The sequence below is a fragment of the Cyanistes caeruleus genome, chromosome 2, assembly GCF_971803275.1.
Source record: "Cyanistes caeruleus chromosome 2, bCyaCae1.hap1.1, whole genome shotgun sequence".
NCBI classification, from domain to species: domain Eukaryota; kingdom Metazoa; phylum Chordata; class Aves; order Passeriformes; family Paridae; genus Cyanistes; species Cyanistes caeruleus.
In genome coordinates this window covers 111,062,494-111,086,113 of record NC_141702.1, presented here as the reverse complement: position 1 = coordinate 111,086,113, position 23,620 = coordinate 111,062,494, and the positions used below count along the sequence as shown (strand labels likewise).

The 23,620-nt window shown below is 44.8% G+C and overlaps 1 long non-coding RNA gene across 3 annotated transcripts in view; it reads right to left on the bottom strand.

The window, feature by feature from the left end:
* LOC111926544 (uncharacterized) overlaps positions 1-23,620 on the bottom strand; it is a 38,877-nt gene that overhangs the window by 3,104 nt on the left and 12,153 nt on the right. For 2 of the 3 annotated variants that reach the window (XR_015283824.1, XR_015283823.1), the window contains 5 exons: positions 13,904-14,014; positions 11,627-11,945; positions 5,657-5,833; positions 3,155-3,312; positions 2,185-2,307 (listed from right to left, as the gene is read on the bottom strand). This is a non-coding gene — a long non-coding RNA (uncharacterized LOC111926544). Of the gene's footprint in view, positions 1-2,184; positions 2,308-3,154; positions 3,313-5,656; positions 5,834-8,771; positions 11,946-13,903; positions 14,015-22,707; positions 22,819-23,620 lie in introns of those variants that run through there. The other variant, XR_015283822.1, reaches the window with a different exon arrangement.

Sequence of the window (23,620 nt, the reverse complement as noted above, 5' to 3'; positions counted from 1 at the left end):
ACTTGCAATGAAACCACCCTCCCACTGAGTAAAGGTATCATTATTAATAGTTATTGATACCCATCTGTGTAAGCACTGATGACAGTACTTGGGCCAAGATGAAGGCAGCTGGCTGAGTCTCCAGCAAGCACAAGCAGTAAGAGCTGTTCCTGAATTTGAACATGAGCATGGAACCAGTAAACACACTACCCACAGAAGGAACTACAGATGAGGATGCACACTATTTATGCCTGCTTTACACCTCTTTTCTGTTAAAAAATCCCTTTACTGTGCAGAAAAATAGTTCTTTACACTGAAATGGAAAAAATGCTGAGGCCAGGCAGTACTTTTTATTGTTTTACCATAATCACAGGATTATGGTAAGTCACAGGATTACTTGGTGGGTGTCAGAACTGGATTTTGGCTGAGGCAATCTAATGCATAGGGACCCTACATGGTAACACAAGCTCAGACATAAAACACCAAGCTGAGGCCAGAGCTGTGATATCTAATTGCCTTTGCCCAGAAACTGCAGTCAGCATTTGTAATCCTTAACAGGGAGTTTCAAAACAGCCTCCAATGTTTGTGAAACCTAAGGCTGAATTTGTGTGCTGCAGTGTCAGGGGAGCTGAGGACACTCCAGGCTTTTTGCTGCTGCACTGCTTTGTGGTTTCCAGCAGGATGTTGGTGTGTCCTTTCCACACTGGCCCCCTCAGCTCCAGAGATCCTTTCTCTCTCCACATCTTCACATCATCTTTCAATCAACAGTTGTTAAAAGAACTTCCAGAAGTGTTTGCAGTTCATAACAGTCTACATTTGAGAATAAATTCACAGTATGGAAAAAAAAATACACTCAAGTATAAAATATCCAGATTAATTCATGGTCCTTGTTTTTTCTTTCTGTTTTATCCTTCACTCCCTCCACCATTTATCAGAGGTCCAAACTGGTGCAAATGACCTGAATGTGTGACACTGAATGTGTGAATGTGTGACAACACGATCCATCTAAGAAACCTAATCCAGAAGCAATAATTTTTCTTACTTTTCTTTATTCTTTTCCTTCTCAGAATCTGAGAATGTCCATGGGAGCTTGCTGAGGAACCATTTTGATTTGCCTGTTTGTGTAAAAATAATCCATGTTTCCTTGACATGTTGAGAACACAACATGCCAGGAATAACTTGCATACTTTGGGAGGTCTTTCTGCTTGTGAAAGTCCAGCATGCTACTGGCTTTATGAGGAGGTCTGAAACATGCTTGTGGAACTTGAAAAAGGTGTTTCCAATGACTAATGCAGTCCATTTGTATGGAGAGCTCAGTAAATTAGCAGAAATGTTAAGTGTTACTAGAAGCAATTGCTCTCTTACGCAAAATACGAAATGGGCTCATCCGGAAATTTTACATCTCCTAGCTAATAGCGAAATAACAGACCATCACAAACTCTTTACAGACTTCTTATTTGGACACACTCCACATCCTTCCCCCAGGCAGCATTCTCCTGGCCAGCATAAACCTCTGGGAGATTCTATCTGCGCTGACATCTCTGCAGTTCCAGCCCCAGCCAGGCCCAGATAGCAAAGCAAAAGCAAGCTGAGGGTAACAGCATTTATCTTCAGAATATATGGCAATATGTGTCAAAGAAGAATATCCTGGAGTCATGATCTAAAGGGCTGCCATGTCCATAGAGCTGAAAAGGTTTTATGTAGCTTTTTTTTTATTGTTTGTATCATCTTTAGGTCTCACTGTTGTAACTTATGGTTATATGTGGGGAGAGCTTAAGGACTTAGCCTTTCTACCTTTGCTATCATCTCTTTAAAGAGTTTACTTATTGATGCATGAAAAGGCCACTAAAGTTGGCGATGTTGCAACATTTTTATTAGGGAATTTATCTTGTGGGCAGCCTGCTCTAATTTGGTTTATCTCCCAGTGAATATCAGAAAATATAACATGTTGGAGAAACACACGGAACCCTTGGGATCCCACATGCTGCACGGTCACTTTTGCTTACATGAGTCCTCAGCAAAGGAGTGATGGCACTTGTTAAAAGCATTTGTTGGTGGACTGAGGGCAACCTGGGAGCTGCACAGGCCCCAGTGCTCACTCTGTGCCTGACCTTCCCATGCAGCAAAAGCCCCTGCTGGTATTTCTGCCCAGACATTTCTGTGGGCACAGAGGCAGGGATGGTGTTTGCAGCCACACCTACTCACAACTCTCTGCTGTGTGAAAATGCCTGTTCCTCGCTCATCTAGCTTTCAGCTGAAAAGATCTCGAATTTGATTGCATCCCAAGACACATCTGGCTGTAGCACTGCAGATAGGGTCCTTGAAAAACTACAAAGAAAAGGTGTTTAGGTTAAGAATACTCCTGTGATTAAAAATATATATATATATTGAAAGTCCTCAAGTGCTTGTTTAAAGAAAATAATTTTCATTAAAATATTGGCACAATTTCAAGCAATTTGATTTTAATTTTGAAGTGTTGAAAAATACCCTCAGATAATTTCTGCAGCATTCCAGAACCCAGAAGTGATCATAGAAAACATGTCACTTAAGAAATCAACTGCAAAACTAAAATTCATTTCCTGCTTTCCAAGAAAACAAAAAAGGGCCTGAGGCTCTTAAGTCTTTCTGAGAAAGACCTTTTCACAAGCAGTTTTCAAGCAGGCAACTGTGGTTTGCCTTTTTTCCCCTAAACAAAACCGAGTTTGCACATTCAGAAAGTTTCCAAGAACCACACAAGATATAGGAATATAAATAATTTACTGGACTTTGGTACCAAGTACACTACTTTAAGCATGGCTCAGTTGGACCTGAAAGCAGTCTAAAGTCATTGCATTATGATTTTAAAGATGCTCAGTGATGCATATTTTACAACATTTGTGCTCTGAGTTTCATCAAAGCAGCAGTCTGAGCATTTTGTATTAGGGTTTTCTTGACTTTAGGATTTAGATGAAACTTGAAGACTTCCTGGCTTCACTGAATCCTCGAGAGGTGCTCAAAATCAGAAAGCTCTGCTGGTTTGCATCCAAAGTCTGACTTAGTTTTCACCAGAACCCACCTATTGGCCTAAATTCTCACAAATTCAGGTCTAGGTTTACTGAAGCTTCAGTTCATTGACCTTGGGTGGAGTTCAGCTCTTTCTTCAAAGAAACCAAGTGAAATTGTGTCTCCAGCTCACCTCAGAGGAGTGAGCAGCTCCCAGCCAGGCAGGTTCTTTCACTACCAGTGCCACTTGTGACAAGATGTGCCTCCATCTAGCAAGGAGATGTTGCAACTTGATGCAAACACAGCTGTTGCTTCACTTTGGTTTCAAGGAAGCAGATTCTGTAAAACATTCTGCCAGGAAAGTTGGTTTCCATTTAGAAAGGAGAAAAAAATTGAAAAGAAATACAAGACAAATATCCCTCTGAGCAAGCTTTTGAATGCTCTCCTTTGTTAACTAATACAGTTAACAGGACTGAATATGACAAGATCCCCATCGAGAGCATTCCAAACAAAAACTTCAATAGAACTTTTCTAACTCATAGAGCTGATGAGATAGAGCTTCACAATTTTTTTATTTAAGTTTTCCAGTGTTTTGTTGTCTTTTTTAACTAGCAGTTGCGTGCCTCGGATGCTTGGTCCTTACCCTGGGATACCAAAAAGTGACCTTTATTTTGTGGGAGAGAGCTTTTGACAAATTATGCCATTTTAAGTATTGATAAAAGGCACATAAAAATTTATATCTAAAAAATGCCCATTTGGAAAAGGCAGCCAAGAATTTTTATTTTTTAATCTCAATACCATTCTCTAGATATAGTGTCTACCCCATTTTTTCAGTTCTCCACAGCAGCTTTTTCTGGATTTACCATAATCCTCACATTAGCAACATACTCTTCACCAGCATATTTTCTTGAAGGCAGATAAGAAATTAGAGATAAATTGAATCACTTGATGTAAATTATTCAGGGTGTTAATCCTGATGCATGTGGGCTGGGAAGAGAGGACTGCTTTGTTTGGTTTGGTAGTTCTGCCTCCACTGTGCTTCACACATGTGGTAAGGCAAGGGTAATAAATCAGAACAAAGGAAATAGAGGACGAAGGCTTTAAGGAACATGTGTTTTAGAAGAAAAACTTGGCTCACCACTAAAGCAGCATTGCCTTATAATAGACGTTTAAAATTCAGATGTAGAAAGAGACTGACAAAACTATATAAATACAAGAGACTTGCAGGCCTGTGCAGCTTTCAAACAGTACTGTGAGCCAGTCCATCTTTGCCAGCCCCTCCTGGGTCTGGACAGGCAGATCCCATGCTCCAAACCAGCAGGATCGCAGCACTGGTGGCAGCACGGTTCATCCCCAAGCAATACTGCAACACATTATCTTCAACAAAGCAGTAAAGAATTCAGCCCAACCCAGGCAGCTGACACATTGTCTTCCAGGACCACAGCTCTCTCCAGCTGCTGCTGACACGCCTATTGCAAACCCATGCCAGCCAGGAACATGCTGCTGGAGGAATCATTTGCCATCCCTGGGATCTGTACAACCCTCGCACTGCAGTGTCAGGGCAGCAGTTTCACACTGCCAGGAGGACTCAGCTGAGACTCTGTTGCCAGCCTTGGGCAGGCAGAAACTGCTCAACAGAAGAACTACTCTGAAGCAGATTTGCCAAGGTGTTTAGGAACCTAGACATGAAGACGTGCCCCATGGGTTTTCCCAAGGCCTCCAAGTGGTTCAGGCTCTTCAGATTCAATTCCTGAAATGGGAATTTTCCTCCTCTCTCCCTCCAGTCTCCTAAAGAACTTAGTGTATTTGCTTTGCATGGCAAGGTGCTGATAGGATGGGAGGTTGCAGGGGTGATGTCTGTAGGAAGCTGCTGGAAGCTTCCCCCACATCCCACAGGGCCGATGCCAGCCGGCTCCAAGACAGACCTGCTGCTGGGCAAAGCTGGGACAGTCAAGAATGATGGTAATGCCTCTGTGACAACATTTGTGAGAACGAAAGAAAAATAGTTTTTGGGCACAATTGGACATAACTGCAGTCAGAGAACAGAGGAGTGAGGAGAACAGCTCTGCAGACACCAAGGTCAGTGGAGAAGGAGGAGGAAGAGGTGCTCAATCCACCACACTTTTGAAAACCCAAGAAGTGCCACTCTGTGTGTTTGAGTACCTGAATACTTCTGCAGAGTTTTGCATTTCGTGACCCTTCCCCTCCTCCTGTGGACTGCCCATGGGACTCCCAGCCAGGCTGGTGGCCAAGGTCAGCACTGGACTGACCAGTGCTAAGGGCAGTAAAGCAATCTTGGCCGCTGGCAGGACACAAGAAATCCCAAGAGGATGACAGGGCTCCTGTTTGTCTGTCCTGTGCCTATTAACCTCTGAGGGTAAATGGTCTCTATTTCACTTAATGCAACAGCTTTGCTGCCAGTCTTCTGCCAATACACTTTAGGCCAAGTAGTCTAACATTAAATGTATCCCACATACACTTTGTTGTGATATTAATCTGCCTTTTCAAATTTTCCTCTTTTTTCATGCTTTATCCATTCCAAGCTTAAATAAAAGCAAAGCCCAGGTTCCAAGAACTGAGTGGTGACTAAGGTGGGGGCTGTGAAAAGGAATAGAGAGGGAATAGAGCTATAAATGGAATCAGGGAAGCATGGCTTGGGGTGATTAATGAGCTTACATCTGTGACGAGTACTTACTATAAACAGCAGGTAGAGAGGCAAAGCCAGCAGCAGAAAGTGCTCAGGAGCAAAGGAGGTGGAGCCGTGCACACCCCCCGCCCCCATCAGCAGTGACCCTCCTCAGTGGGGCTTTGGGTGGGGTGCACAGCAGGATTTGTAGAACCATTGGGGAGCAGTATGCATCCTTGTGGGAACCTGGGAGAAAAGAGGGATTAAAAAAAAAAAAACCAATTCCCTTACTAGCAGCAAAACAGTAAAGTCCTGGCTAAAGGTGCAGCTAGGAAGTGCCTGTGCTTTTCCCCTCCTTCCCTGGGATTTTCCTCTAGCAGTGGGTATCCCTGGTGCCCACACTGTGGTTTGCAGCTGCCTGGCATATGGGGCAGCTCCAGTGGGGTAGAAAGAGAAGGATTTTGGTAAGATTGAGGGACTAATGATCAGGGAAAATGCAGTGCAGTTTGGAGCATCTGTTCTGCATTATTCAATAGGATCCCAGCATTATCATTCCTAAGGGCAAACATGGAAATGAAGCCTCTGAAATCCTCTTGTTGGTTTAAAAACAGAAAAACACAAGCAAAGAAAAAGTTTCAATGGAAAACAAAACCAAAATCCTCGCCCCCCCCACCAAAAAAAAAACCTGATGCTTTTTAACATTACATTGTATTGAAAACTGAAACTTCCTCCTTGTTCTCTGTTCCATGATCCATTGATCCATCCCTCTGAGGAAAGCTCAGACTACTATCAAGTTGTGAGAAAATGGAGAGTAGGCAAAATTGGAATTCCCGAGATGCATAGTTATGGATAAACACAATGCAGACTTTTTTTATAAATAAACTGGCCAAGACTGAATTATTGTTAAAACAAAATATCAATTTTAAACAGTGAAAACAAAAGCTGTATAAACCAAGCTACTCAGAGCCTTTAAAGAAAACTACTGGGTTACTCAACACAGCGAGCCGTATGAATAACTCCAGCCCACTCCAGCTTGCTTTTCCCTTGTTTCAGTGCAGAAAAAGTTCCCAGTGCTTGTAGCAACCAGCTCAGCTCACTTTGTTCTTGCTGGGCAGTTTTTGAAGCAGTGCAAAGCAGATGAAATGGGGGTCAGGATCTGATCCCCCACATGCATAGTTTTAAAGATTATCGTTCAGGAGAAGCCAATGTGAGGAAGAAAATATTCTAAGCCCAGAGCCTGAGTTATTTCTCTGACCTGGAATGCTAACCAACATAATATTTTATTTGGCTGGTTATAGAAAACATGTGGCAAATCCTCCATTTTTGGGGAAGGTTTGTCCTGCGGCACAAGAAGGAAAGAAAAAGAACTGAACTCTATTCTGCCTGTCTCTGCAATGCTCATCCCTGTGCTCACACAAGCTTCTCTCACCTGAATTTTAAGTTCTGGATACATATGATAACTCTATTTATTCTGCAGAAATACCAACAAGGTCCCAATCAAATATTAACATCAAGATCTGCAGGTTGGGTGCAAACAGGAAAGCATCCCCATGAAAAGTTTATACTCCAAGCATTATGGGAAGGTTCAGGATAATCAATTATTAAAAAGGACATGAAAAGTAGCAAGTTCAGGACAGATTTAAACAGCAAAACACATTCCCCAGTGTCCTACTGTATTCAGCAGCAGCAAGAGAATTGTTCAGTGCAGGCTGAGGACCTACAGGACCTTTTGGGGCTTTGTATTTAAAGTTCCAGTTCCGATTCTGATCTAGCATCAGGCCCCAAATATGGTCTTTCCCTGTAATCAACTAACCAATCAATCGAACAAACAAACAAACAAAAAACCACAAACAAACCCAACAGAAAAGGAACAATTACTAATTTACCCACAAGAAACCTTTCACTTGTCAGTGAAAGTCAGCATTTGAAATGGAGCCAAGGGGTGAGAGATATTACAGTGCACAGGAGGAGCACAACAAGAGGGTTGTTTGCTGTTTTCCTCATCCTGACAGCTGTTCCTGATGTACCCAACCGTCTACTAAACCTTCCTTAAGGACACTGTACAAAGGGAAGGGTGCTTTTCCCAGCAGGGTTAGCAGGGCTTTAAGCTGCCAGCCAGCTGGGTGAGTGTGAGTCCACTGCAGCCACAGGAGGGGAGGCTCAGGCTCCCACCCTTCCCTCAGGAAAGCTAGTGCTGTGCCAGCACACATGAAGGGTGCACACACATGATCCCTGTACTGGATCAGCTCCAGGGATGCTTATTTTCAGCTGAGGAGCTGTATCAAGCACAGTAGGAGATAACCTTTCCAGCCTTTCCATCTGTTCCTGAAGACAAAATGGCATAATAAAGATATTTCTAAACACCTCCAAGCAGGTGGAGGGTAATGAAGTTGGGACAGTGATAGCCATTGCCTTACTTCCTTCATCAGGGACAAATCCTTTGGCTATCCCCTAAAGCCTCTCATCAACTGAGCCACCACAGGACCTATAACTCACCTCCTCCTTTTCCACCAGAGACTGACCAGCTGCCCCCCAAGCTCCCTTGGCCCATCAGTAAGGGACAGATCTTCTGTCTGGGACACCTGTGCCCTGCAGTCAGCACAGCACTTTCTCAGTGGGTTTGCTAATCAGGACACCAGTGATGCCCCCTGAGCTGGGAGCCTGTGACTCAGCTGCGGGCCCGCTGCCACTCGGCAGCTGGCACTTGGCACAGGGGCTGTGTGACTCAGGCTGGCAGGAGCCTTTGGAGATGCCTTCCCCTGATTTATATCTGCAAGGGATCCTTTGTGTTCCGACCCTGTTGTTGGCATGCCAGCCTCACCATAAAAATCTGGAGTTAATAAACTCCACTTTCCGATCCCAGCAGCTCTTTCCAGGACGCAGCTTTGTAGGGCTGGCAGTGCTAGCTCCTGCTCCACCAGCCAGCACGGCTGCTGATGCCTTTCACCTTGGAAAAATCCTGTGATTTCACACATGGGCAACCCCAGGGAAAGCTCAGGTTTGCAGTGCCTGGTAGTCTGCCTCTGTCTTGCTCCATCTCCTTGTTCCTTTTGGTATGGAGTTTGGAGCCTGTGGTCTTGCAGCCCTACCCCTAACTGCAAGAAGCCTCTTGGCCCCAGCAAGTTGGGCTCCCCCTCAAGAAATCAGAACATTTCAAAAAAGAAAAAAATATAAAGACAAAAGATGCACATGTCAGTTCATTTATGGAGCTGTATAACTGTGACATTTTACAGAGGGCAAAGGGACTCACACCTGGCACTGAAGCCTTTCTTCCGTGGTAGATTTGTGATTTATTTGTAGGTTTTCAGTCAAAAAGGGTGGGAGCACCTTTCACTTCTCAGCAATCCCATGGGACAGGTATGCTTCAGAGCTGGCTACATTCTAGGAGGGTGATTCTCTTACTTTAAGCCATATTTTTGGCTTGTATAAACTGGACAGACATCAGTAGATCTACATCAGTTTGTATCAGCCCAAGCACACGGCTCCACATTCTCAGGGATGGGAGCTCAGTTCTGGAAGGTTTTGAGCAGCTCCTTGGTGCTGCAGGCTGGATGCCCCTACAGACAACGAGCCCTACCTGGGAGGATGTGCAAAAGCTCTTTTTCTTTTGCTTTGTGTTACTCTGGAGAAGAACTGAGGCAGTTCTCCTCACAGTGAATGACAATGGGAAAACAAGAGGAAACATCCTGAAAACAAAATAAAATTTTGTTTAGGACTGAAACTGGGAGCTGAGGCTGGAAGAGAGTTGGAACAGGTTCCAGAGAGCCCCTGATGCACGGGGAACAGCAGGATCAGACTGTGACACTCATCACCCCCATGGGACAGACACAGGGTGTCAACAGCTCTTCACATGAAGAACTGAAAGGATTAAAGCACTTCCATTCAGACACACAGAGGAAAATGGGGCAACACAGGATGGCCACATGTGACCTTAATTAACACTTCAATGTTGGTCCTATGCAGTGCTGGGCACTTGAGGTGGAGGGATGTGTTCAGACCCCTGTTCATGCCAAACCAACCAAGGCTAAGCAGGGCTGACAGCCATCCTCTTTCTCCAGCTCTTTGTGGAGATTTGCTCCTCAGCAAATCCCTCTTCCAAAAACTGACAAAAATATACGTGTTGAGAAGCTTGGAAACCGGTTTGAGGATTAGGCAGAGCCACAGAGCAACGTTGTATGTTAAATATTTTGATTGTCTGCAGGAACTTTGACATAGGGACAAGCAGCACTCGTTGCAAAACAGGGTTCAGCAGAGGTAACCCCAACATACAGCAGGAGAGCATGAGGAGAGATTAAAGGCTGCTGCAGCTGTTACAGTAAAACATAGGCAAGTACCACAGGCACCCTGAGAAAGATTTTGGAAGAATTTGGGTATCCTGGTTGAAAATCTGTGATCTGGGAGCTCCATATTCCCACTCCACTGCTGCCTAGCCTTGGAGGTGCCTGAACTTGCCCGCTGCCTCCTGTTTTGACTCACAGCCTCCCTGGACGGCTGTGAACCTGCTCCCAGGTTCTCAGAGTTGCTCCCATCCAAACATCTCCCCTCCAGCTCTCAGGTGAGTCTCTAGCAATAGGGCTGTCCCCATCCCCAGCAGGAACCAGCAGCAGGAGCACCACAGCCCTCCCAGGCAATGCCTTTTGCTGCAGCAGCATGAGAGGCTGGACTGTCCCTGGGAACACCTCTGTGCTGCCCCAAGCAGCTCCCATCCTCTCTGCTGCCCATCCTGAGGGGCACCAGGAGCTCCCCAACAGCCCCTCCAGCCTCCCAGCAGTGAGCACAGACAGCAAGAGCTGCATTTCCCTCCTCCGCAGGGATGCCACAGCGTCCTGGATGGCAGCAATGACCTGCAGCCAGCCCAGCCTCTCCCACACCCTGCAAAGATGCCGGGGTAACACAGGCTGGGGTCGACTCTGGCTTTTGTCACTTTTTCAGTATAACCCATGCTTGAGGCAGAACTTTTTTTTGATAAATTGCACACGCATTTCTCCTCCTGTCCTGTTAACAGCTTGGTTTCAGATGAAGCACAGTAAGTGCCTGCGGTAACTGCTGAAGCCCAGCTTCCCCCATGCTGTCAGCCTCTGCAGTTTTCCCAAACACAATCAACAACCTGGCCTAGGGCTTATCTACCCACTTCCAAAAGTCTTAATCTGACAACTAATGATGCATTAATCACTGTCAGACTACAATCTTTTGTTTCTGCTTCTCTGCAGGCATCTGTCAGGATCACAAAGGATTAATTATTGCATTAGCCCGGGTACAGAGGCTCAGCCCCTCTGCAGACACTCCTCAATGTTTTGTGATTCCTTCAGCAACCACTTCACCTGCCCTTCCTCTCCTTCACTCACCACTCACATTTCTAGCCCTGGATATCTTCTCTCTTGTGTAAGCAGGGGTCCTTTTTCACAAGCAGCACTAAAAGAGAGAATCACCAAAATCCTTCCCTGCAGCATTGTCCCTGTTTGGGCACCCTGGTTCCAAATTAATTTAACCATGAAAGGTGTCTACTCTCTCCTTCATATATGCTTTTATGTGGCTCACCTCTAACCTTCCCTCCACACAGCACTCCAGAGCATGCAGTATGCAGGAGTACGAAGCATCCTGCTCAAAATCAAGCAACCTTCCTTACAAAGCCTGTGGGATGATGACCAAACACCAGAGCAATCCCTGGGAAGCATCCAAGCTCCTCAGCAGACCAACCAGCTGCATCACTTCTTCAAAGAGCCCCAACAGACTGAAATACATTCCCCTCTTACATCTCAAGAGCCTGGGCCCAGCTGTCCACAGGAAGTGACACCCCCAGGAGATGGAGGGACACCAAAGGTTCATCCCCACATGGAAGCTGTAAGGGTTTATGAACGCTGGTGCAGCACAAAGAACCTCTGGAGCTGGTACAGTTTGACACAGTAAAGCTGCTCCACACACAGAGACACAGCTGCTTCCAAAGGCAAAAGGAATTAAGCTACGCCTATCTAAAATAAATTTTTTAAATTATAGCTTTTCCTCAAATGCAAAACACTTCCATGAACAGGGGTGTTGAACCTGCATGTCCTGAGCCTTCTCTGCAGCAGCAGCCAGGAAAGTCCATTCAACCATCCTTCACTGCCGAGCACTGTCTGAGGAAGTCTTTGCTCTCCCTTCTATGAGAGTTTCTGTGCATGATTCAGCAGTCATCTACAAAAATAATTTAGAAGATGAATGATTTCACAATGATAGAGGGGAGGAACTCAAGAGAGCATCTCTCTGGGTGCATGGGGGAAGTTTCAGCAGGTGCTTTCATCACACAGATTTCTCCATTTCTCAAACATATCCCAGGTGCTGGAGTTACTTCAGTTCTTGTTTTCCTCTCTGTAGTAAAGGCCTGAGAAGCAGAAACAGACAAAACCAAACACAAAACAAAATCAAGTACTTGTATATGATGCAGCAGCTTCCTTCTAATAATCTTGGAGGAATTACAGAAGGAAAATACTTGGCACAGCCAGCACAGTGTCATCATGCTGCCAGTGACAGAACAGATGCTGGAAGTGTAACCTGACACAAAAATACCTCTTCCTGTTGGGAGACTGAGCTTACAGCTCCTTCCCAGAGATAAATCTAAAGCAGGAAGGTTTCTTGCTCCCAAAACTGGAATTCTCTGAGTGTTTTACTGCTGGAGATTTAAATGTTTTATTTATAGTGGGAAATTTTCTCCTGTAAAAAACCTCCAGAAGTTCCTATTGCCCAAAAAAGAAACGGATCCCCATCTGCTGGAATGCTGCTGGAATCAAATATTGCTCCAACCAGGGCTTTCCAGCCTTCTGTGCTGCTCAGGAACCTCCAAGAACATGGCTGAGTCTTCTTAGAGCCTCACTTGCGATATATTTCTGAAATTTAATGGGCTTGAGTGGTTCCAGCTGACACTGCAGAAAGGACAGAACCAGACCAAGCCACACTTGTCCCTCCCCACCAGCAGGTCTATTTGTGGCCCTCTGCAGTGCCAGAAATAAACTGCTTTCCTTGGAGAGACCCACAGCCAAGTGCTGGGCTCTTAACAGAGGGCACAGCAGCCTCAAAGAGACCCACTTGAGTTCTGATTTCAAAGTGCTCACCAAGGGGTTTTAGAAGGCTGGAAGTGCTCTCAGGAGTCGTGGTGAGGTGGGAAGAGGAGGGAGGTAAAAATTAAATTTGTGTCTCCTCCTCATCCTTGGAAAGCAGTCCTCCAGGGTGTGCCAGCTCCCTCTCATCTCATTTCTTCTAGCTGGAATATTCCAGCCTCACAAGTGCAGTGCTGAGTCTATTTTAAATGACTCATTAATGTTTGCACACAAATGCCAGATGCTTTCTTTTTAAATAAACAAACAAACAAACAGAAACCTCAAACACCCTCTGAGAGGTGGAACATTTTTTCCTACAGTGAAGGCCACAAGTGGTTGCTTGTGCAGGACAGTGGAAGAAGGTTCTTCAAAATCCTACTTTATAAGCATTTCTCCTCCCTTCCTCAGCCCTTCCCCTGCCACACAGGTGGGGATTTTGGGGAGGGACAGAGGTTATTTCTTCCTACAGCACTGAGGAGGAGAATTTTGGAGCTGCCCACAGCTGACAGGCTCAATGGGAAATGAATCCCTGTGGTTTCCCAGTCCTGCCAGTCCTCAACTTTGTTACAGTTCCCATGTTCTTTATACCATGAAAGTGGCAGTGTTACACAACAGATAAACAGCAGGGGCACAGAAATGGGCAATGACAAGAGTTTGGAGGCAAAAGAACTCAGATTCAAAATTGCAGGGAAAGTGATACCAGTGGGAATTGGTCTCTCTCTGTTTGCTCCACAGGTTTTACTCCGATGTGCCAGCTGTCAGGTGAAGGAAATGCCCACTGCTCCATGGACACACAGCATCCTTCTTGCAGGGATCTGTTCACACATGCTGAGCTAAACCCACATCAGCAATTGCTATAAAATTTTAAATAAAGAAAAGGGAAATGTATATTCCTTTTATGTCGTGTGCAAAGGCAGTGGCTACTGAAGGCAAGAGGGATTCAGGTGAGCGCTCCATGGGATGTGACTGGAATATGTTTCCTCTGAAGTGCTATAATCAGAGGAGTAATGTATTCCCTTTTTTTCCCCTAAGACTGCAAAAGTACATTTTAGTGTCTGCCACAAGACTGTCAGGATCAGCATTTCAAGTAGCAATTCACCCTTTATCAACATTCAACAGCATTGTAAGTCAGGAATAATTAATGTTACATTAACATAGAGATATCAGGAAAGGTGAGACTGTAAGTATTCAACATCAGATCCATTTAGTATTTCCTGCAATAATGCCATCAGCAGGAAGTATTTACCATAAATGTCAGCTTCAGGGGGATGTTCCAGGGAAGCCAGGAGCTGCTCCCCCCTGTACCTGCCACCTCCCAGCTCTTCACAGCTCTTCAGTGTCTCCTCAGAGCATCATCCTGCAAAGTAGATTCATGTGTCAGAACAAAAAGAAGTATTTCTGTAAAAAACACAAACACTTTGCTATGATGGATATAGGCTTAAACTAAGATAGATAGATTGATCACACATACAGTCCATAGCGAAATGACAGATGAGAGTCATGGAACGATAGATATAGAGATATTTTTGTATTTATGCAGGCATTTATAAGTGAAAGGATACATAAAATCATATTCATATATCCACCCAGTACAACAGGGAAATACATTGTGGCTCTTACAGAAACTGTTTCTTGACTTTTCAGTGGATACATCAGACAGTGTAGTGTATACTGTGCTTAACCACAGCAATATACATATATATATATTTATATAAAAATACATAAATTTATATAAATCCAGTATAAGGTTTTTTTTCTCACAACAGAGAAAGACAGCTAATTGCCTTAACACCTAGAAAAGATGTCTTTCAGGGCAGTCAAGGGGCCTGATTCCTGCATTTCTGTTCCCTCCATCTTCACAGCTATTCCAGTACAGCCAAAAGGAAAGGGAGTCTCGATGAGCGATTGGCTAAGGAAGGTTGCAGTAAATGTCTAGTGGGATTTTTCAAACATGCCAAAGCTGCTACCTTTCACTGACCAGGACTGAGGTGGCCAGGCATACTGGAAAGTCCCTGTATCTACTTAAGGCCCACTTGTAACAGCATGGGACATGTGACAGAGTGCCTGGAGTCAGAATCCCACTGAATTTCAGTGGAACTGGGACACCTGGATTCAGGAAGTTCCAGCAAACCCCTGCATCACCAAGCACTCACCATGCTGAGGGCTGGAGCACCTGTCCCAGGCTCTATCCTTGTCCCAGCCTGGTTGGTCCCCTCCTCATCCTTGAGGATTCAAGTGAGTTCATCCCTGAGCTCACTTGAATCACAGAGACACAGAATGGTTTGGGTTGGAAGGGACCTAAAAGCTTACCTAGTTCCAATCCCCTCCCACAGGCAGGGACATCTCCCACTCAGCCAGGTGGCTAAAGCCCCATTCCATGTGGCCTTGAACTATGGCATCCACAGCTTCTCTGAGCAACCTGTTCCAGTGCCTCACTGCCCTCTGAGTAAGGAATTTCTCCCTAATATCTGACCTAACCCTGCCCTCAGCCAGTTTAAAGCCATTCTCTCAAATCACTACATGCCCTTGTCAAAAGTCCCTCTCCAGTTCTCTTTCCTGACTGCCACGGTTGCTTCACAACAGGGGTACAAAGAACAGGGAACATGGAACATGCAACAAACCTTTGCTCTGCAAGATAAGCCCCAAAACCCAGATCCTGCACCATCAGTCACAGAGCTGATGTCAGCAGCATGCAGGGAAGTAGGTGAGGGATCAAGACTGACTCAGGAGAGAAGACACTTTAACTAAAAGCCTAAAGCAGTGCTGAAGGCATCTACTATAGTCTCCTTGCTATGCAGGGGTTTAAAATGCATCAAACATGTCTTGAATAAATACCAGATCTTTCTTTAAAACAGAGAAGAGCTTTTCCCATGAGTAAAATAATGTTAACAATCTGCTGCTTGGCATTATGTTTAGATAGGCACAACACACTGCCTCTTTCTGGCACCTGCAGAGGAGTTTGATGGCCCCAGAGACATTTCCATGTGAGATTGTCTCCTCAGTGCAGGGACAGGAGCAAGGCAAGCCAGCCTGTCGCACCTTAAGATGCCCCATTCCCACTGAATGCCAGTCCCACAACTTCTTGGTCAGTGCCATGCTTGTTTGACTGTGTACAGACCAAATGTTATAGAAAAATGTAAATATTTTTACGGCCTGGTTTGCTTAAAAGCCTGTCTTAAGGGGAAAGGAATGCTGTGCACACACAGAGCAGAACAAATTTAATGAAAGCCAGAACCCAGAGGTATTGTGTAACCCAGAGATGGAGTGCTTTGCATTGCTAAAGGGTGGTCATTTGGTACATCACAAAGACAGCATGAAAGTCGAGATAACACAATTAATAATGAACTCTCCAACACAAAGCACCATCACCATGACCTCACTCTCCTCATGGACAGAATACAGAGCAATTCACTCATCTCCTCTTGCTTTTGAGAAATGGGCCAAGTGCCCAGTTCTCTCTGTACTGCTGCAGAGTTTTGGTGGTGACAGAGCTGAGCTCCTTTGGAGGTGAGCAGAGGAAGGACAAAGGGCAGTAACAACCAAAAAAGCACTTTTCATGAAATAAGGTCAATAAAAGTCCTGAGCTGAGGTCCCCAGGCTGTGACCACTGAGAGTTTCCAGGAACTGCAGGTTACACCTCTCTCAGCACAACTCTCAATAAAGACCTTTCCCAGTGGGAAGTGCAGCCCTCATTTGAGAACTACCAAGGTGGCAGAAGAATCACTGCTTGCTGTCAACACAGCAAGATCTTGCATCTCTCCAGCAGCAAGATCACAGGCAGCCAGCACCACCAGCAGCTGAGAAAAACATTCAAGGCAGCCCAGACCTGCCTCACCCTGCTCTGTTTTTAAATGTGCTCGAACCAACTCTGAAAGTTGGAACTTAATTACAACTTTATGCTCCACCTCCTTGTGTTTTCAGATGTTCCCACCACAGCTGGGCACAGCCTCTGGCATGGGGAATCACCCATTCAACCCCCATGGGGATACATCCAGCAGCACTGTACACTGGCACACAGCTTCAGTGAGGCCTAGAAAGCCACACAAGGCTTGCAAAGTTTTGGAAGAGAGCCCAGATATAACACCAAATAAGAGCTAAGAGAGGTTAGCCCTGCACAAAGCTTGGCAGAATCTTAATGCACTTAATTTCTTTAGATACATTTATTTAATTATATCTTTTCATATCATCAGTGCTTACGAAGTTCAAGTTTAACCCGGGGGGAAAAGGAAAGACTTAGGAGGATGGATTAAAGCCCATCTAAAATATTAAAGTCATTTTTACAGCTAAACATTAAAACTATTTCAAATTGTTCCCTCAAATAAAAATACTCCAATTATGTTGGCTATTTCTCCCTTGGTCTTGCCTGCATCCTTGGGAAAAAAAAATCAAGTAGACAGAATTTAGGTGGGCCAAGATGAAAGCAGAAAAATCTTGAGGTGCATGACAGCTTAATTTAAATTGCCAAGTGCAGGGTCACTGGCCACAGGGTGACAGCAGCCCAGCTGCTTTCTCAACACCTCCAGCTGTCAGGAGACCCAGCCTTTGGCTTTTGGTCCAAAAATGCCACTGGAGCATTTTCAGGACATTTTCCCTTTGACTCTGGATCTCACAGTGATTTGTTGCTCCCTGACAAACAGCCCCATCTTTCAAAGTTGGGAGACAGCCCTTCTGACCCCTCCAGATATCCTGCTGCCTCCTCCCCTCGCTCCCACCTGGACCCTGCCCTGGGGGAAGCTGATCCTTTCCCCTTGACTTCCATCAGCACCCTCTTTGCTCACTGAGCAGGGATCTGAATTTTTTCAGGCTCCTGGGTGCTCCTGGGGCCTCCTCCTGTGGCTCTGAATTAAGAAAGGCTTCCAAGAGCTGAATGCAGCTGCAGCCATCAGCCAGTGACCTGCTAGGCTCATGGTGATGCTGGTGCCCAGCTGGGGCCTTTTCCTTTGAGACTTTTCTGTGGCCTCACTCCCCTTTTCTTGCCCTTTCTGGCTTCAGTTACAGCCACGTGTGAACAATGTACCTTGTGTGCACCTTCCCCACTTGGTGCACAGGCTTGTATAACACTTTTAATATGTGATTTACAAGGGTTCTGTTTTGGGCTGAAATTGCTCCCCTGATGAGCTGAGCAAGGGTGAACAAGGCTGGAGGTGTTCATGGAAGGCAAGGTGGGAGCTGAGAGGGGGGTGAAGGCTCTCAGCTTGCTGTCATGGCAGCCTCTGAGAAGTGATAACAAAACACTACCATTCCTCCCTGAGCTGCCATTAGCCCCAGCAAAGCATCCCCACTTCCAGAAGTGGTATTTTTTGAGGATAAGAAATGTTTAGACTTGGTCAAAAGCAGAAGCAACCTAAAGGCACTGCAGCATTTGAGCCAAATCTATTTGTGACCTTTTCTTTCCCCCCAAAAATGCAAAAAAAACTACTAGAAATGCAGAAGGAGTAAATAATGGTATCTTGATTAAACTGAATCATATGGAAAAACAGCATCTGATGATTGTATAATAGAAATATATTCTAAAATACAATTCTCATGAAATACAACATGTAATTTTGTAGCATTAGTTTATCATTTTAGGTCCCTAAGTTCCAAGTGCTCAAGTAACTACATTAGACAAAGTATCCAAAGGCCAGCTCCTTACTCAACATTAATAAAGTTTAAATTGGAAAAGATAATATAAACTTCCTGTGCTAGAAAAGGCTACTACAGGCAATTAAAGCAGCAGGGGAAGGAGGCAGTACTGTACTCTGACCAGCAGATGCACTGTTCAAGTCTCCTTCACAGCAGCACACGTTCTGAAAGGGAAGTCTGCTATGCCTTGATTTTATAGACATATATTACAAGATGATGTAATCTCGACTTCAAGTGCTGACAAAACACACTTCAGGATTCTTTAAGGACTTCTTGTTACAGTGAAGGCATGGGGAAATGTTTTCGAGCTCTCCAGAAAGCTTAGCTGAAATTATTTCATAACAGGTTGATGTAATGTATGAGGGTTTTTTTCCCCTTCAGAAACACCTCGAGCAGCAACTTGAGGATCCCAAGCTGGATCCCTGTTTTGAGCTGCTTCCTACCAGATTCCAATAGAGCAATCTCCAAGCAGCAGCAGCAGCAGCAGCAGCACTCTGGCCAATCCTGCCCTGCTTCAGGGAGCAGAGATAAGGTGTTGAGGCTGCTCTGCTTCTGGGTGAGGCCTCAAATCACCTCTTGGGCTGTTGCTTTCATTAGGACAGCCTAAGGATTATGATCCCTCTGTGCATCAAGCCAACACTTCCTCCCTCTGCTTCCTGGAAAAGCTGCATTTCTCAGCTGTACCTCTCCCTGCAGTGACTGCACTGATGGAAGCCTCCTTGAGACACTCAGGGAAGAAATCTCATCCAACTGGTGCCCATATCCTTTGAGTTCTGAGGCTAGACAGGATTTAGTATGAAAGCTGTGATTCCAAGCTTGAAATTCCATCAGACAGGGCACTCTCAGCACTGCAGATGTACTTTGATTCACCAAAGGTGTGCAAAGAGACTCCAGAAATAGCTTGGAGGGCTCACTTAGCTTCTTTTTCATAAAGGTTTTCCTTTAGCTCAGCCATTTCATCTGTCTCTCACATGAACCTTCTGAAGCAACATTTTATTTTATTTATTTTCCCAATACTGGTTCCTGGAAACCACAAAGGGTAAGGGAGTTCACAGCTTTCAATAAAAATAACATTTCTCTTGGCATTTTGATTACCAATACTGCCACTGCATTCCACGAGCAAAAACAGGTTTCAGAGAATGTGAAGACTTTTAAATAAAACACTATGGCTCAGCAGACTTATATTTTCTAGCTACACTTGAAAAAACCCATGCAACCTTATTCCCCTGAAAATTATGGTAGCACATTTATTTTGGCATTTATTCTCCTCCTGCTTCCCTCTGCTCCACACCCAAATGTCAACATTAGAATTTACAACCTTTGCAAAACAAGTGTTTCCCAGTGTCTTGCTGCTCTCTTAAATGAGCTTTTCAACCATGCATTGGCCATAGCCTAAATACACCCTGATGGCTTTACAAAAGGATAGGGGAAAAACTGTCTTTCTCTCATCTCTACATACATATTTTTGCCTAAAACCAGCCAACAGCTTGAACAAGAAATGATGGCACATGAAGTGATGAAAATAAGTGAATTTCATATCAATTAACTTTAGGAGCAGAGAGAGAGGGAAAAAGAGTGTGTGTGTGCATGTTTTTGTGCATAGGCAATGTTACAGTGAACAATTTAATTGCAGAAGTAAAGTAGCACCCAGAGGTGTCCAAGGCAGGGTCATCTGGGAAAAACTATTTGCCCTCCCTGCACATTTACTCTACAGTAAAGCTCCACATCCCAGATTGTGTGCCATTTTTCCCAAACCAGATAATTCAGTGCTTAGCAGGGGTATCACCTACTGAATAAAATGTTACTGAACATTTGATCCTCCTCAGTTTGCTGCTGACACAGTTCATGCTTCCAGCACTTGGAACACAGAATTACTGAGCTCCCACCCAACCCTCAGCGAGGTGCCCATCATAAGGATCCTGGCTGCTTCCAACCTCCATTGGCTGTAAGCACAGAAATCCTCAGTGAACCAAAGGAATGGTACTGCTTCTTATTTAGGAGGTGTGCAAGCGACCACGAAGGTGGTCACAAGTGCCTTTTTATTTCAGTGTCTAACTGAGGAGCTTTTGAGGCTGATGCTTCGGAGGTAACGACACCCAGTGCCTGTACCCTGCCTCGGCAGGGAGGGAGGGATCAGCCATGCCTTTGCCAGGTGCTGAGATGGCTGTTCCCTCTCAGGAGCTGACTATCTATGTCCCTGCATGGATATCACACCTCAGCCTGGGCTGCATCCAGCTCCCTGCCTCCCTGGCAGCTTCCAGCCCCGGTAGCACAGCACATGGAGGAGGGACAGCGGGTTGCGCTCGCACTCCAGGCTCTGCCTTGGCTGCCAGTTCATTAATGGATGAAATTCGGAGTGATAATCCCAACCCACACAGCCACTGCTCTGGGGTCAATTAGCTCTGCAGCCGCCTTGACCCGGATGCCCCCCAGCTTGGAAAACATTCGCCTGCCACAGATTTCCTGGGAGCAGGAGAATAAGCTGCTTTGCCCTCAGACTTGACTTCAGCTAAACTTGATTGCCTTGAGAGAGCCCTGGAACCGCTGGCTCATCTCCAAACACTACTGGAATCAGGAGTCCCACTTCTTTTTCCCGTGAATTTTGAGTCATGCCCCAACATGGCCCTTCATTTTCCCCTTGCCATAACGCCCAATTTCTTGCTAAGGCATTTCAGGTAGGAGTTCAGCTGGGATGGAGCAGGCTGGGCTGCTCCTGGGCTGGCAGGAAACAATAGTCCCTAGACATTAACATGATGGACATGTCGACATGGGGAAACGTATGGCACCAATTAAGACAGTATCAACAATTATGCAGAACACAGCTGAGTGGATTAATTTGTTGCCTGGAGTAAAGGCTGCCAGTATGAAGCTGGCTGTCAAGAGACACGCTTTCATCTTGCCTGCTGCCTAGTGCCAGATATTACGAAGCCTATGTGTTCTAGGGATGATCCCTGGGTTTCTTTTTCCACCAGCACTCCTGGAGCAAGGAGGGCACAACCAATTAATATCTCTACATGCTGACTTCTTTCTTCTTTGGAAGGGAAAAAATATTTTGGAAAAAAACCCTGAACCCACACTTTAAAAGAAGCCACCAAATAACCATTATTCCTGAAAGACTGAAGTAAGAACTACAAAATAACTGGGAAAGGATAGTTCTTTTCTTGCTCAGAAAGGTTTTCTTTTGCTGAGGGGCTGATGTGGTAATTCATTTGTCAAACACACTTTTTCCCGGTTCTCTAAGCAGAGAGATGAAAAATGGTTAACTCATCTGTGTGACTTCTTTTCCAACTTGCTATTTTTACACTGACCAGAAGGATACTGACACCCTGTCTCTTTCTTCCCACCCATTCTTTGCCAAGGAAGATGCAAGATTACCTCTAGCAAGTTGTGACTAAGTTCTCCTGCCTTGCCAAATACTGTAAGAACAAGCAGCTGATTTTCCCTAAAAACCTTATGTTTGCAACATGCTACATAGGTCTGTGGCTGTCAAAGTATTAAACAGCAAAGAAAAAACTAGGACTTGTAAATAATCACTTACTGCATTAATAAACAGCAACATTTGAATTCATGCTAAAGCTTTGTACCAGCTGTGCTTTGTCCCAAAATCCAGTGAAAAAAAACAACTAACTGCTTATGCTTGTTTCTACAATATGAAGGATATTCAACCACTCACCATAAACTCTGCTGTTGCTTCCAGTGCATCTGCTCCCACATTGGGCTTCCATTTGTCCATATTTAGCCTTGTTAAACTACAGAATGCCTACCTGAGATATAAATTACCTTGAGGCTTGGAGTGACGCCATCCCGAGTAAGGAAACAATTCCTAACACTGCACTCCTTAATTTAATGCAGGCAGAAGTCCCCTGCCCACTTACAACACAGCACACACTGACAATAGTTGTTGATGGAGAAATTCAGTTTTAGTCCAACATTCCCAGTAAACACATTGTTCTCAGAGTAGCAGAGCCATGAAATCTGTTCTTTTTCAAAAGGTTTATATCCTGTGTGCCTCAGTCCCTGAGACATTTATAGTATATTTGCAGCTTGGCAATATTCCCATCACAAAACCTCCCAGATCATTCCTATTATCTAATTCCAATACCTCCACTGAACTCTGATGTATTTCTGGGTGATTTGCCCCATTTTTCTAACTTAGTGCTCATTCTTCTTCATTTCAAGAGCTGTGTGTCCAGGGTTGTTTTCTTCAGGGATTTGCATAGCTCAAACATTCTCCAAACAAAAAAAGATAAAATCTTAAAAAGGCACTTCCTGAAAAGTTATTTCTGCAGCCAGTAATCCTCTGCCTGCTGCCAGGCACATCATCATGCTTGGAAATACTGATCTGGATCTGTGCTGGATGGGTGATATCCCCCTCCCAAGGAGAGGAGAGAGGCAGTTCTCAGAGCACAGTGGGGAAAGGCTCACCCTGGATGTTTTCCCCCTGGACAGAAGCTCCTCATGTCCATGGGGTTCCCCCCAACCACACAGATACCTCCAGCACTGCTCCCAAGGTGCTCTGCCTCAAGGCTCCTCCTTATCTGCTGTTCCCAGGTGCTTCTGATGAAGTCTAAGGGGCAGAGAGGGCCAGCAGTAAGAACCGAGGAAGGTCAGAGCAGGACAGGGAAAATTGTATCCATTCAGACATAACAAAATCTGGTTTTTTTCCCCAATTAAACTTCTAAACATCATTAAGAATTTTGATGAGGGTGGGAAAAAAATTATTCTCTCATCTCTTCTTCCTGCTAGCAGCTTCAGTTAGAAACATCTCATCCTAAACATCCTTTCACTACCACCTTTTCCATTTTCTACCATTTTCTTTCACTTTTATTATTTTTCGGCTCTCACAACAGGAAATGTTTTCAGAAATGTCAAGATAATAAAACATCCACAAAACAATAAAAAATATGAGAGAGGAAAAATAATGGCAAGACTTCATTTAGCCTTTTAGATTAAGTAGCACAAGAAATGGAGAAGAAAAATAGTGAACTTTAAATCCCAAAATATCTACAGATCACCTCCCTTTAAAAAAGCTCCTAAATTTCTATGTGAAAAAGTGCTTCTGAATACATGGAGATGGACATCTTCTGAAAGATAAGTCAGGTTTCAGTGAAGCCTCCTTTTTCTGTAGGGGAGTTAAAAAAAGGACAGCTCATTATAATGAAGGTTTAGTCATCAGCATCACATGATCAGTGATTAAGAGGAGCGTGATTCCACGCAGACTGCTTCCCCAAGTCAGGGCAGAGGGGAGCTTCAGGTGGCCTTGGACGATGGGAGAAGACACAGGACAGAGCATGCTGTAACAGCAGGGGCACTGCTAAAATGTTCATGAGCTTCTCAC